The sequence below is a fragment of the Ambystoma mexicanum genome, chromosome 6q (assembly GCF_040938575.1).
Source record: "Ambystoma mexicanum isolate Mex_15411 chromosome 6q, UKY_AmexF1_1, whole genome shotgun sequence".
Lineage (NCBI taxonomy): Eukaryota > Metazoa > Chordata > Amphibia > Caudata > Ambystomatidae > Ambystoma > Ambystoma mexicanum.
This window is the reverse complement of record NC_090937.1, coordinates 1,188,895,076-1,188,910,171: the sequence shown is the minus strand read 5'-3', so window position 1 is coordinate 1,188,910,171 and position 15,096 is coordinate 1,188,895,076. Positions and strand designations below refer to the sequence as shown.

General features: G+C 67.0%; 1 protein-coding gene across 2 annotated transcripts in view; it reads left to right on the top strand.

Moving 5' to 3' along the window:
- Positions 1-15,096, top strand: part of NWD2 (NACHT and WD repeat domain containing 2) — a 935,261-nt gene that overhangs the window by 794,782 nt on the left and 125,383 nt on the right. The window lies entirely within an intron of this gene.

The following is a 15,096-nucleotide window of genomic DNA, read 5'->3' as shown; positions in this document are numbered from 1 at the left end:
GGGAAATAGCAGGGAGACACGGGGCATGATCGGGGTGTGGAGGACAACAGGAGAGAGACACGGGGCATGAGAGGGGGTGGGGGTAACAGGAGAGAGACACGGGTCATGAGAGGGGGGTGGGGGGTACCAGGAGAGAGACACGGGGCATGAGCAGGGGGTGGGGGGCAACAGCAGGGAGACACGGGGCATGAGCGGGGGGTGGGGGGAACACGAGGGAGACACAGGGCATGAGAAGGGGGTGGGGAGTAACAGGAGAGAGACACGGGGCATGAGCGGGGGTGAGGGGCAACAGCAGGGAGACACGGGGTATGAGCGGGGGGCAACAGGAGAGAGACACAGGGCATGAGAGGGGGGTGGGGGGTAACAGCAGAGAGACACGGGGCATGAGAGAGGGGTGGGGGGAACATGAGAGAGACACGGGGCATGAGTGGGGGGTGGGGGGCAACAGCAGGGAGACACGGGGCATGACCGGGGGGTGGGGGCAACAGGAGAGAGACACGGAGCATGAGCGGGGGGCAACAGCAGGGAGACACAGGGCATGAGCGGGGGTGGGGGGCAACAGCAGGGAGACACGGGGCATGACCGGGGGGTGGGAGGTAACAGGAGAGAGACACGGGCATGAGCGGGGGGTGGGGGGCAACAGGAGGGAGACACAGGGCATGATGGGGGGTGGGGTGTAACAGGAGAGAGACACGGGGCATGAGCGGGCGGTGGGGGGCAACATCAGGGAGACACGGGGCATGAGCAGGGGGTGGGGGGGAACAGGGGAGACACGAGGCATGAGCGGGGGTGGGGGGTAACAGGAGAGAGACACGGGGCATGAGCGGGGGGGGTGGGGGCAACAGGAGGGAGACACGAGGCATGACCGGGGGTGGGGGGGCAACAGGAGAGAGACACGGGGCATGTGAGGGGGGTGGGGGTAACAGGAGAGAGACACGGGTCATGAGCAGGTGGTGGGGGCAACAGCAGGGAGACACAGGGCATGACCGGGGGGTGGGGGGTAACAGGAGAGAGACACGGGGCATGAGCGGGGGGTGGGGGGCATCAGCAGGGAGACACAGGGCATGAGAGGGGGTTGGGGCAACAGGAGAGAGACACGGGGCATGAGAAGGGGGTGGGGGGTAACAGGAGAGAGACACAGGGCATGAGCAGTGGTGGGGGGCAACAGCAGGGAGACAGGCGGCATGACCGGGGTTGGGGGGCAACAGGAGATAGACACAGGGCATGAGCAGGGGGTGGGGGGTAACAGGAGACAGACACGGGGCATGAGCGGGGGTGGGGGCAACAGCAGCGAGACACGGGGCATGAGTGGGGGGTGGGGGGAAAACGAGGGAAACACGGGGCATGAGCGGGGGGTGGGGGGTAACAGAAGAGACACGGGGCATGAGCGGGGGTGGGTGGCAACAGGAGGGAGACACGGGGCATGACCGGGGGCTGGGGGGCAACAGGGAGAAAGGGGGAATGACCAGTGGGTGGGGGGCAACAGGAGAGAGACACTGGGCATGACCGGGGTGGGGGGCAACAGGAGAGAGACACGGGCAATGAGAGGGGGTGGGGGGTAACAGCAAAGAGACACAGGCCATGAGCGGGGGGTGGGTGGCAACATGAGAGAGACACGGGGCATGAGCGGAGGGTGGAGGGCAACAGCAAGGAGACACAGGGCATGAGCGGGGGGTGGGGGGAACACGAGGGAGACATGGGGCATGAGAGGGGGGTGGGGGTAACTGGAGAGAGACACGGGGCATGAGCGGGGGGTGGGGGGCAACAGCAGAGAGACACAGGGCATGACCGGGGGGTGGGGGGCAACAGAAGGGAGACACGTGGCATGACCGACAGTGGGGGGCAACAGGAGAGAGACATGGGGCATGAGAGGGGGTGGGGGTAAGAGCAGAGAGACACGGGGCATGAGAGGGGGGTGGGGGTAACAGGAGAGAGACACGGGTCATGAGAGGGGGGTGGGGGGCACCAGGAGAGAGACACAGGGCATGAGCAGGGGGTGGGGGGCAACAGCAGGGAGACACAGGGCATGAGCGGGGGGTGGGGGGAAATAGCAGGGAGACACGGGGCATGATCGGGGTGTGGAGGGCAACAGGAGAGAGACACGGGGCATGAGAGGGGGTGGGGGTAACAGGAGAGAGACACGGGTCATGAGAGGGGGGTGGGGGGTACCAGGAGAGAGACACGGGGCATGAGCATGGGGTGGGGGGCAACAGCAGGGAGACACGGGGCATGAGCGGGGGGTGGGGGGAACACGAGGGAGACACAGGGCATGAGAAGGGGGTGGGGAGTAACAGGAGAGAGACACGGGGCATGAGCGGGGGTGAGGGGCAACAGCAGGGAGACACGGGGCATGAGCGGGGGGCAACAGAACAGGAGAGAGACACAGGGCATGAGAGGGGGGTGGGGGGTAACAGCAGAGAGACACGGGGCATGAGAGAGGGGTGGGGGGAACATGAGAGAGACACGGGGCATGAGTGGGGGGTGGGGGGCAACAGCAGGGAGACACGGGGCATGACCGGGGGGTGGGGGCAACAGGAGAGAGACACGGAGCATGAGCGGGGGGCAACAGCAGGGAGACACAGGGCATGAGCGGGGGTGGGGGGAAACAGCAGGGAGACACGGGGCATGACCGGGGGGTGGGAGGTAACAGGAGAGAGACACGGGCATGAGCGGGGGGTGGTGGGCAACAGGAGGGAGACACGGGGCATGATGGGGGGTGGGGTGTAACAGGAGAGAGACACGGGGCATGAGCGGGCGGTGGGGGGCAACATCAGGGAGACACGGGGCATGAGCAGGGGGTGGGGGGGAACAGGGGAGACACGAGGCATGAGCGGGGGTGGGGGGTAACAGGAGAGAGACACGGGGCATGAGCGGGGGGTGGGGGCAACAGGAGGGAGACACGAGGCATGACCGGGGGTGGGGGGCAACAGGAGAGAGACACGGGGCATGTGAGGGGGGTGGGGGTAACAGGAGAGAGACACGGGTCATGAGCAGGTGGTGGGGGCAACAGCAGGGAGACACAGGGCATGACCGGGGGGTGGGGGGTAACAGGAGAGAGACACGGGGCATGAGCGGGGGGTGGGGGGCATCAGCAGGGAGACACAGGGCATGAGAGGGGGTTGGGGAAACAGGAGAGAGACACGGGGCATGAGAAGGGGGTGGGGGGTAACAGGAGAGAGACACAGGGCATGAGCAGTGGTGGGGGGCAACAGCAGGGAGACAGGCGGCATGACCAGGGTTGGGGGGCAACAGGAGATAGACACAGGACATGAGAGGGGGGTGGGGGGTAACAGGAGAGGGACACGGGGCGTGAGAGGGGGTGGGGGGCAACAGCAGCGAGACACGGGGCATGAGTGGGGGTGGGGGGAACATGAGGGAGACACGGGGCATGAGAGGGGGTGGGGGGTAACAGGAGAGAGACAAGGGGCATCAGCAGGGGGTGGGGGGCAACAGCAGGGAGACACAGGGCATGAGAGAGGGCCGGGGGAAACAGGAGAGAGACACGGGGCATGAGAGGGGGGTGGGGGGTAACAGGAGAGAGACACAGGGCATGAGCAGGGGGTGGGGGGTAACAGGAGACAGACACAGGGCATGAGCGGGGGGTGGGGGGCAACAGGGAGACACGGGGCATGACCAGTGGGTGGGGGGCAACAGGAGAGAGACACTGGGCATGACCGGGGGTGGGGGCTAACAGGAGAGAGACACGGGGCATGAGAGGAGGGTGGGGCGGTAACAGGAGAAAGACACGGGGCATGAGCGGGGGGGCAACAGCAGGGAGACACAGGGCTTGAGCGGGGGGTGGGGGGGAACAGGGGAGACACGAGGCATGAGCGGGGGTGGGGGAACAGGAGAGAGACACGGGGCATGAGAGGGATGTTAGGGGTAACAGGAGAGAGACACAGGGCATGAGCGGGGGGTGGGGGGCAACAGCAGGGAGACACGGGGCATGAGAGGAGGGTGGGGGCAACAGCAGGGAGACACGGGGCATGACCGGGGGGTGGGGGGCAACAGCAGGGAGACACGGGGCATGAGCAGGGGGTGGGGGGTAACAGGGGAGAGACACAGGGCATCAGAGGGGGGTGCGGGTAACAGGAGAAAGACACGGGGCATGAGCGGGGGGGCAACAGCAGGGAGACACAGGGCTTGAGCGGGGGGTGGACGGGAACAGGGGAGACACGAGGCATGAGCGGGGGGTGGGGGGAACAGGAGAGAGACACGGGGCATGAGAGGGGAGTGGGGGGTATCAGGAGAGAGACACGGGGCATGAGCGGGGAGTGGGGGGCAACAGCAGGGAGACACGGGGCATGAGAGGGGGTGGGGGCAACAGCAGGGAGACACAGGGCATGACCGGGGGGTGGGGGGCAACAGCAGGGAGACACGGGGCATGAGCAGGGGGTGGGGGTAACAGGGGAGAGACACAGGGCATGAGCGGGGGGGCAACAGCAGCGAGACATGGGGCATGAGTGGGGGTGAGGGGAACACGAGGGAGACACGGGGCATGAGAGGGGGGTGGGGGGTAACAGGAGAGAGACACGGGGCATGAGAGGGGGTGGGGGGCAACAGCAGCGAGACACAGGGCATGAGTGGGGGGTGGGGGGAACACGAGGGAGACACGGGGCATGAGAGGGGGATGGGGGGTAACAGGAGAGAGACACGGGGCATGAGCGGGGGGTGGGGGGCAACAGCAGGGGAGACACGAGGCATGAGCGGGGGGTGGGGGGAACAGGAGAGAGACACGGGGCATGAGACGGGGTGGGGGGTAACAGGAGAGAGACACGGGGCATGAGCGGGGAGTGGGGGGCAACAGCAGGGAGACACGGGGCATGAGAGGGGGGTGGGGGCAACAGCAAAGAGACACGGGGCATGACCGGGGGGTGGGGGGCAACAGCAGGGAGACACGGGGCATGACCGGGGGGTGGGAGGTAACAGGAGAGAGACACGGGCATGAGCGGGGGGTGGGGGGCAACAGGAGGGAGACACGGGGCATGATGGGGGGTGGGGTGTAACAGGAGAGAGACACGGGGCATGAGCGGGCGGTGGGGGGCAACATCAGGGAGACACGGGGCATGAGCAGGGGGTGGGGGGGAACAGGGGAGACACGAGGCATGAGCGGGGGTGGGGGGTAACAGGAGAGAGACACGGGGCATGAGCGGGGGGTGGGGGCAACAGGAGGGAGACACGAGGCATGACCGGGGGTGGGGGGCAACAGGAGAGAGACACGGGGCATGTGAGGGGGGTGGGGGTAACAGGAGAGAGACACGGGTCATGAGCAGGTGGTGGGGGCAACAGCAGGGAGACACAGGGCATGACCGGGGGGTGGGGGGTAACAGGAGAGAGACACGGGGCATGAGCGGGGGGTGGGGGGCATCAGCAGGGAGACACAGGGCATGAGAGGGGGTTGGGGAAACAGGAGAGAGACACGGGGCATGAGAAGGGGGTGGGGGGTAACAGGAGAGAGACACAGGGCATGAGCAGTGGTGGGGGGCAACAGCAGGGAGACAGGCGGCATGACCAGGGTTGGGGGGCAACAGGAGATAGACACAGGACATGAGAGGGGGGTGGGGGGTAACAGGAGAGGGACACGGGGCGTGAGAGGGGGTGGGGGGCAACAGCAGCGAGACACGGGGCATGAGTGGGGGTGGGGGGAACATGAGGGAGACACGGGGCATGAGAGGGGGTGGGGGGTAACAGGAGAGAGACAAGGGGCATCAGCAGGGGGTGGGGGGCAACAGCAGGGAGACACAGGGCATGAGAGAGGGCCGGGGGAAACAGGAGAGAGACACGGGGCATGAGAGGGGGGTGGGGGGTAACAGGAGAGAGACACAGGGCATGAGCAGGGGGTGGGGGGTAACAGGAGACAGACACAGGGCATGAGCGGGGGGTGGGGGGCAACAGGGAGACACGGGGCATGACCAGTGGGTGGGGGGCAACAGGAGAGAGACACTGGGCATGACCGGGGGTGGGGGCTAACAGGAGAGAGACACGGGGCATGAGAGGAGGGTGGGGCGGTAACAGGAGAAAGACACGGGGCATGAGCGGGGGGGCAACAGCAGGGAGACACAGGGCTTGAGCGGGGGGTGGGGGGGAACAGGGGAGACACGAGGCATGAGCGGGGGTGGGGGAACAGGAGAGAGACACGGGGCATGAGAGGGATGTTAGGGGTAACAGGAGAGAGACACAGGGCATGAGCGGGGGGTGGGGGGCAACAGCAGGGAGACACGGGGCATGAGAGGAGGGTGGGGGCAACAGCAGGGAGACACGGGGCATGACCGGGGGGTGGGGGGCAACAGCAGGGAGACACGGGGCATGAGCAGGGGGTGGGGGGTAACAGGGGAGAGACACAGGGCATCAGAGGGGGGTGCGGGTAACAGGAGAAAGACACGGGGCATGAGCGGGGGGGCAACAGCAGGGAGACACAGGGCTTGAGCGGGGGGTGGACGGGAACAGGGGAGACACGAGGCATGAGCGGGGGGTGGGGGGAACAGGAGAGAGACACGGGGCATGAGAGGGGAGTGGGGGGTATCAGGAGAGAGACACGGGGCATGAGCGGGGAGTGGGGGGCAACAGCAGGGAGACACGGGGCATGAGAGGGGGTGGGGGCAACAGCAGGGAGACACAGGGCATGACCGGGGGGTGGGGGGCAACAGCAGGGAGACACGGGGCATGAGCAGGGGGTGGGGGTAACAGGGGAGAGACACAGGGCATGAGCGGGGGGGCAACAGCAGCGAGACATGGGGCATGAGTGGGGGTGAGGGGAACACGAGGGAGACACGGGGCATGAGAGGGGGGTGGGGGGTAACAGGAGAGAGACACGGGGCATGAGAGGGGGTGGGGGGCAACAGCAGCGAGACACAGGGCATGAGTGGGGGGTGGGGGGAACACGAGGGAGACACGGGGCATGAGAGGGGGATGGGGGGTAACAGGAGAGAGACACGGGGCATGAGCGGGGGGTGGGGGGCAACAGCAGGGGAGACACGAGGCATGAGCGGGGGGTGGGGGGAACAGGAGAGAGACACGGGGCATGAGACGGGGTGGGGGGTAACAGGAGAGAGACACGGGGCATGAGCGGGGAGTGGGGGGCAACAGCAGGGAGACACGGGGCATGAGAGGGGGGTGGGGGCAACAGCAAAGAGACACGGGGCATGACCGGGGGGTGGGGGGCAACAGCAGGGAGACATGGGGCATGAGCAGGGGGTGGGGGGTAACAGGGGAGAGACACAGGGCATGAGCGGGGGGTGGGGGTTAACAGCAGGGAGACACAGGGCATGACTGGGGAGTGGGGGGCAACAGGAGAGAGACACGGGGCATGAGAGGGGGTGGGGGTAACAGGAGAGAGACACGGGGCATGAGAGGGGGGTGGGGGAGTAACAGAAGGGAGACACAGGGTGAGTGGGGTGGTGGGGGGCAACAGCAGGGAGACACGGGGCGTGAGCGGGGGGGTGGGGGGAACAGGTGAGACACGAGGCATGAGTGGGGGGTGGGGGGACCAGGAGAGACACATGGGGCATGTGCGGGGGTGGGGGGCAACAGCAGGGAGACGCAGGGCATGACCGGGGGTGGGGGGTAACAGGAGAGAGACACAGGGCATGAGCGGGGGGTGGGGGGCAACAGCAGGGAGACACGGGGCAAGACTGGGTGGTGGGGGGTAACAGGAGAGAGACACGTGGCATGAGAGGGGGGTGCGGGGCAACAGCAGGGAACAAGGGGCATGAGCGGGGGGTGGGGGGCAACAGGAGAGAGACACAGGGCAGGAGCGGGGGTGGGTGGAACAGGAGAGAGACACAGGGCATGAGCGGGGGTGGGGGGCAACAGCAGGGAGACACGGGGCATGACCGGGGATGGGGAGGGCAACAGGAGAGAGACATGGGGCATGAGTGGGGGGTGGGGGGCAACAGCAGGGAGACACGGGGCATGACCGGTGGGTGGCGGGAAACAGGAGAGAGACACAGGGCATGAGATTGGGGTGGCGGGGTAACAGGTGAGAGACACGTGGCATGAGCGGGGGGTGGGGGGCAACAGCAGGGAGACACGGGGCATGAGCGGGGGGTGGGAGGTAACGGGAGAGACACGGGGCATGAGCGGGGGGTGGGGGGAACACGAGGGAGACACGGGGCATGAGAGGGGGATGGGGGGTAACAGGAGAGAGACACGGGGCATGAGCGGGGGGTGGGGGGCAACAGCAGGGGAGACACGAGGCATGAGCGGGGGGTGGGGGGAACAGGAGAGAGACACGGGGCATGAGACGGGGTGGGGGGTAACAGGAGAGAGACACGGGGCATGAGCGGGGAGTGGGGGGCAACAGCAGGGAGACACGGGGCATGAGAGGGGGGTGGGGGCAACAGCAAAGAGACACGGGGCATGACCGGGGGGTGGGGGGCAACAGCAGGGAGACATGGGGCATGAGCAGGGGGTGGGGGGTAACAGGGGAGAGACACAGGGCATGAGTGGGGGGTGGGGGTTAACAGCAGGGAGACACAGGGCATGACTGGGGAGTGGGGGGCAACAGGAGAGAGACACGGGGCATGAGAGGGGGTGGGGGTAACAGGAGAGAGACACGGGGCATGAAAGGGGGGTGGGGGAGTAACGGAAGGGAGACACAGGGTGAGTGGGGTGGTGGGGGGCAACAGCAGGGAGACACGGGGCGTGAGCGGGGGGTGGGGGAACAGGTGAGACACGAGGCATGAGTGGGGGGTGGGGGGACCAGGAGAGACACATGGGGCATGTGCGGGGGTGGGGGGCAACAGCAGGGGGACGCAGGGCATGACCGGGGGTGGGGGGTAACAGGAGAGAGACACAGGGCATGAGCGGGGGGTGGGGGGCAACAGCAGGGAGACACGGGGCAAGACTGGGTGGTGGGGGGTAACAGGAGAGAGACACGTGGCATGAGAGGGGGGTGCGGGGCAACAGCAGGGAACAAGGGGCATGAGCGGGGGGTGGGGGGCAACAGGAGAGAGACACAGGGCAGGAGCGGGGGTGGGTGGAACAGGAGAGAGACACAGGGCATGAGCGGGGGTGGGGGGCAACAGCAGGGAGACACGGGGCATGACCGGGGATGGGGAGGGCAACAGGAGAGAGACATGGGGCATGAGTGGGGGGTGGGGGGCAACAGCAGGGAGACACGGGGCATGACCGGTGGGTGGCGGGAAACAGGAGAGAGACACAGGGCATGAGATTGGGGTGGCGGGGTAACAGGTGAGAGACACGTGGCATGAGCGGGGGGTGGGGGGCAACAGCAGGGAGACACGGGGCATGAGCGGGGGGTGGGAGGTAACGGGAGAGACACGGGGCATGAGCGGGGGGTCGGGGGCAACAGCAGGGAGACACAGGGCATGACCGGGGGTGGGGGGAACAGGAGAGAGACACAGGTCATGAGAGGAGGGTGGGGGGTAACAGGAGAGAGACACGGGGCATGAGATGGGGGGTGGGGGGCAACAGCAGGGAGACACGGGAAATGAGCAGGGGATGGGGGGAACATGAGGGAGACACAGGGCATGAGAGGGGGGTGGGGGGTAACAGGAGAGAGACATGGGGCATGAGCGGGGGGTGGGGGGCAACAGCAGGGAGATACGGGGCATGAGCGGGGGTGGGTGGCAACAGCAGGGAGACACGGGCATGACCGGGGGTGGGGGGCAACAGCAGGGAGGCACGGGGCATGAGCATGGGGTGGGGGGTAACAGGGGAGAGACACGGGCATGAGCGGGGGGCAACAGCAGGCAGACACGGGGCATGAGAGGGGGGTGGGGGGCAACAGGAGGGAGACACGGGGCATGAGAGGGGGGTGGGGGTAACAGGAGAGAGACACGGGGCATGAGAGGGGGTTGGGGGAGTAACAGAAGGGAGACACAGGGTGAGTGGGGTGGTGGGGGGCAACAGCAGGGAGACACGGGGCGTGAGCGGGGGGTGGGGGGAACAGGTGAGACACGAGGCATGAGCGGGGGTGGGGGGAACAGGAGAGAGACACGGGGCATGAGAGGGGAGTGGGGGGTAACAGGAGAGAGACACGGGGCATGAGAGGGGGTGGGGGGCAACAGCAGTGAGACACGGGGCATGAGTGGGGGGTGGGGGGAACACGAGGGAGACACGGGGCATGAGAGGGGGGTGGGGGGTAACAGGAGAGAGACACGGGGCATGAGCGGGGGGTGGGGGGCAACAGCAGGGGAGACACGAGGCATGAGCGGGGGGTGGGGGGAACAGGAGAGAGACATGGGGCATGAGAGGGGGTGGGGGGTAACAGGAGAGAGACACGGGGCATGAGCGGGGAGTGGGGGGCAACAGCAGGGAGACACGGGGCATGAGAGGGGGGTGGGGGCAACAGCAAGGAGACACAGGGCATGACCGGGGGGTGGGGGGCAACAGCAGGGAGACATGGGGCATGAGCAGGGGGTAACAGGGGAGAGACACAGGGCATGAGCGGGGGGTGGGGGGCAACAGCAGGGAGACACAGGGCATGACTGGGGAGTGGGGGGCAACAGGAGAGAGACACGGGGCATGAGAGGGGGTGGGGGTAACAGGAGAGAGACACGGGGCATGAGAGGGGGGTGGGGGAGTAACAGAAGGGATACACAGGGTGAGTGGGGTGGTGGGGGGCAACAGCAGGGAGACACGGGGCGTGAGCGGGGGGTGGGGGGAACAGGTGAGACACGAGGCATGAGTGGGGGGTGGGGGGACCAGGAGAGAGACACGGGGCATGTGCGGGGGTGGGGGGCAACAGCAGGGAGACGCAGGGCATGACCGGGGGTGGGGGGTAACAGGAGAGAGACACAGGGCATGAGCGGGGGGTGGGGGGCAACAGCAGGGAGACCCGGGGCAAGACTGGGTGGTGGGGGGTAACAGGAGAGAGACACGTGGCATGAGAGGGGGGTGCGGGGCAACAGCAGGGAACATGGGGCATGAGCGGGGGGTTTGGGGCAACAGGAGAGAGACACAGGGCAGGAGCGGGGGGTGGGGGGAACAGGAGAGAGACACAGGGCATGAGCGGGGGTGGGGGGCAACAGCAGGGAGACACGGGGCATGACCGGGGATGGGGTGGGCAACAGGAGAGAGACACGGGGCATGAGTGGGGGGTGGGGGGCAACAGCAGGGAGCCACGGGGCATGACCGGGGGGTGGCGGGAAACAGGAGAGAGACACAGGGCTTGAGATTGGGGTGGCGGGGTAACAGGAGAGAGACACGTGGCATGAGCGGGGGGTGGGGGGCAACAGCAGGGAGACAGGGGGCATGAGCGGGGGGTGGGAGGTAACGGGAGAGACACGGGGCATGAGCGGGGGGTCGGGGGCAACAGCAGGGAGACACAGGGCATGACTGGGGGGTGGGGGGAACAGGAGAGAGACACAGGTCATGAGAGGGGGGTGGGGGGTAACAGGAGAGAGACACGGGGCATGAGATGGGGGTGGGGGGCAACAGCAGGGAGACACGGGAAATGAGCAGGGGATGGGGGGAACATGAGGGAGACACGGGGCATGAGAGGGGGGTGGGGGTAACAGGAGAGAGACATGGGGCATGAGCGGGGGTTGGGGGGCAACAGCAGGGAGACACGGGGCATGAGCGGGGGGTGGGTGGCAACAGCAGGGAGACACGGGCATGACCAGGGGTGGGGGGCAACAGCAGGGAGGCACGGGGCATGAGCATGGGGTGGGGGGTAACAGGAGAGAGACACGTGGCATGAGCGGGGGGCAACAGCAGGGGACACGGGGCATGAGCGGGGGGTGGGGGGTAACGGGAGAGACACGGGGCATGAGCGGGGGGTCAGGGGCAACAGCAGGGAGACACAGGGCATGACCGGGGGGTGGGGGGAACAGGAGAGAGACACAGGTCATGAGAGGGGGGTGGGGGGTGACAGGAGAGAGACACGGGGCATGAGATGGGGGTGGGGGGCAACAGCAGGGAGACACGGGAAATGAGCAGGGGTTGGGGGAACATGAGGGAGACACGGGGCATGAGAGGGGGGTGGGGGGTAACAGGAGAGAGACAGCAGGGGGACACGGGGCATGAGCAGGGGGTGGGGGGTAACGGGAGAGACACGGGTCATGAGCGGGGGGTCGGGGGCAACAGCAGGGAGACACAGTGCATGACCAGGGGGGGTGGGGGGAACAGGAGAGAGACACAGGTCATGAGAGGGGGGTGGGGGGTAACAGGAGAGACACACGGGGCATGAGATGGGGGTGGGGGGCAACAGCAGGGAGACACGGGAAATGAGCAGGGGATGGGGGGAACATGAGGGAGACACGGGGCATGAGAGGGGGGTGGGGGGTAACAGGAGAGAAACATGGGGCATGAGCGGGGGGTGGGGGGCAACAGCAGGGAGACACGGGGCATGAGCGGGGGGTGGGTGGCAACAGCAGGGAGACACGGGCATGACCGGGGGGTGGGGGGGTAACAGCAGGGAGGCACTGGGCATGAGCATGGGGTGGGGGGTAACAGGGGAGAGACACGGGGCATGAGAGGGGGGTGGGGGGCAACAGGAGAGAGACACGGGGCATGAGAGGGGGGTGGGGGTAACAGAAGAGAGACACAGGGCATGAGAGGGGGATGGGGGGCAACAGCATCGAGACACGAGGCATGAGCGGGGGGTGGGGGGGAACAGGGGAGACACGAGGCATGAGCAGGGGGTGGGGGGAACAGGAGAGAGACACGGGGCATGAGCAGGGGGTGGAGGGCAACAGCAGGGAGACACAGGGCATGACCGGGGGTAGGGGGTAACAGGAGAGAGACACGGGGCATGGCTGGGGGTGGGGGGCAACTGCAGGGAGACACGGGGCATGACCGGGGGTGTGGGGGGCAACAAGAGAGAGACACTGGGCATGAGAGGGGGGTGGGGTAACAGGAGAGAGACACGGGGCATGATCGGGGGTGGGGGGCAACAGCAGGGAGACACGGGGCATGACTGGGGGTTAGGGGGTTACCGGAGAGAGACACGGGGCATGAGCGGGGGGTGGGGGGCAACAGCAGGGAGACACAGGGCATGACCGGGGGGTGGGGGGCAACAGGAGAGAGACACGGTGCATGAGAGGGGGGTGGGGGGCAACATCAGGGAGACACGGGGCATGAGAGGGGGTGGGGGGCAACAGGAGAGAGACACGGGGCATGAGAGGGGGGTGGGGGGTAACAGGAGAGAGACACGGGGCATGAGCGGTGGGTGGGGGCAACAGGAGAGAGACACGGGGCATGACGGGGTGGGGAGCAACAGCAGGGAGACACGGGGCATGACCGGGGGTGGGGGGCAACAGGAGAGAGACATGGTGCATGAGAGGGTGGTGGGGGGTAGCATGAGAGAGACACGGGGCTTAAGCGTGGGGTGGGGAGAACACTAGGGAGACACAGGGCATGAGCGGGGGTGGGGGGTAACAGGAGAGAGACACGGGGCATGAGCGGGGGGTGGGGGCTATAGCTGGGAGACACGGGCATGAGCGGGGGCAACATGAGAGAGACACAGGCATGAGCGGGGGGGCAACAACAGGGAGACACGGGGCATGACCGGGGGTGGGGGGCAACAGGAGAGAGACACGGGGCATGAGGGGCAACATCAGGGATACATGGGGCATGAGCAGGGGGTGGGGGGCAACAGCAGGGAGACACGGGGCATGAGCGGGGGTGGGGGGAACACGAGGGAGACACGGGGCATGAGCGGGGGTGGGGGGTAACAGGAGGGAGACACTGGGCATGAGCGGGGGGTGGGGGGAACACAAGGGAGTCACAGGGCATGAGAGGGGGTGGGGGTAACAGGAGAGAGACTGGCGGCATGAGCAAGGGGTGGGGGCAACAGCAGGGAGACACGGGGCATGACCAGGGGTGGAGGGCAACAGGAGAGAGACACGGGGCATGAGTGGGGGGTGGGGGGCAACAGGAGGGAGACACGGGGCATGAGCGGGGGTAGGGGGAACACGAGGGAGACACGGGGCATGAGCGGGGGGTGGGAGGAACAGGGGGGAGACACGGGGCATAAGCAGGGGGTGTGGGGGAACAGGAGGGAGACACGGGGCATGAGCAGGTGGTGTGGGGGAACACGACAGAGACATGGGGCATGAGTGGGGGGGAACAGGAGGGAGACACAGGGCATGAGCGGGGGAACAGGGGAGACACAGGGCATGAGCGTGGGTGGGGGGAATGGGAGGGAGACACGGGGCATGAGCTGGGGGTGGGAGGAACAGGGGGGAGACACGGGGCATAAGCAGGGGGTGTGGGGGAACAGGAGGGAGACACGGGGCATGAGCAGGTGGTGTGGGGGAACACGACAGAGACATGGGGCATGAGTGGGGGGGAACAGGAGGGAGACACAGGGCATGAGCGGGGGAACAGGGGAGACACAGGGCATGAGCGTGGGTGGGGGGAATGGGAGGGAGACACGGGGCATGAGCTGGGGGTGGGGAGGAACAGGGGAGACACTGGGCATGAGCAAGGGGTGGGGGGAACAGGAGAGAGACACAGGGTATGAGCGGGGTGGGGGTAACAGGAGAGAGACACAGGGCATGAGCGGGGGTGTGGGGCAACAGCAGGGAGACACGTGGCATGACCGGGGGGTGGGGGGAACAGAGAGAGAGACACGGGGCATGAGCTGTGGGTGGGGGGCAACAGCAGGGAGACACGGGGCATGACCGGGGGTGGGGGACAACAGGAGAGAGACACGGTGCATGAGAGGGGGGTGGGGGGTAACAGGAGAGAGACACGGGGCATAAGCGGGGGGTGGGGAGAACACTAGGGAGACACGGGGCATGAGCGGGGGGTGGGGGGTAACAGGAGAGAGACACGGGGCATGAGCAGGGGGTGGGGGCTGGGAGACATGGGGCATGAGTGGGGGCAACAGGAGAGAGACACGGGGCATGAGCGGGGGATGGGGGCAACAGCAGGGAGACACGGGGCATGACCGGGGGGTGGGAGGCAACAGGAGAGAGACACGGGGCATGAGTGGGGGATGGGGGGCAACATCAGGGATACATGGGGCATGAGCGGGGGGTGGGGGGGCAACAGCAGGGAGACACGGGGCATGAGCGGGGGGTGGGGGGTAACAGGAGAGAGATACGGGGCATGAGCGGGGGGTGGGGGGCAACAGGAAGGAGACACAGGGCATGTGCGGGGGTGGGGGGAACAGGAGGGAGACAC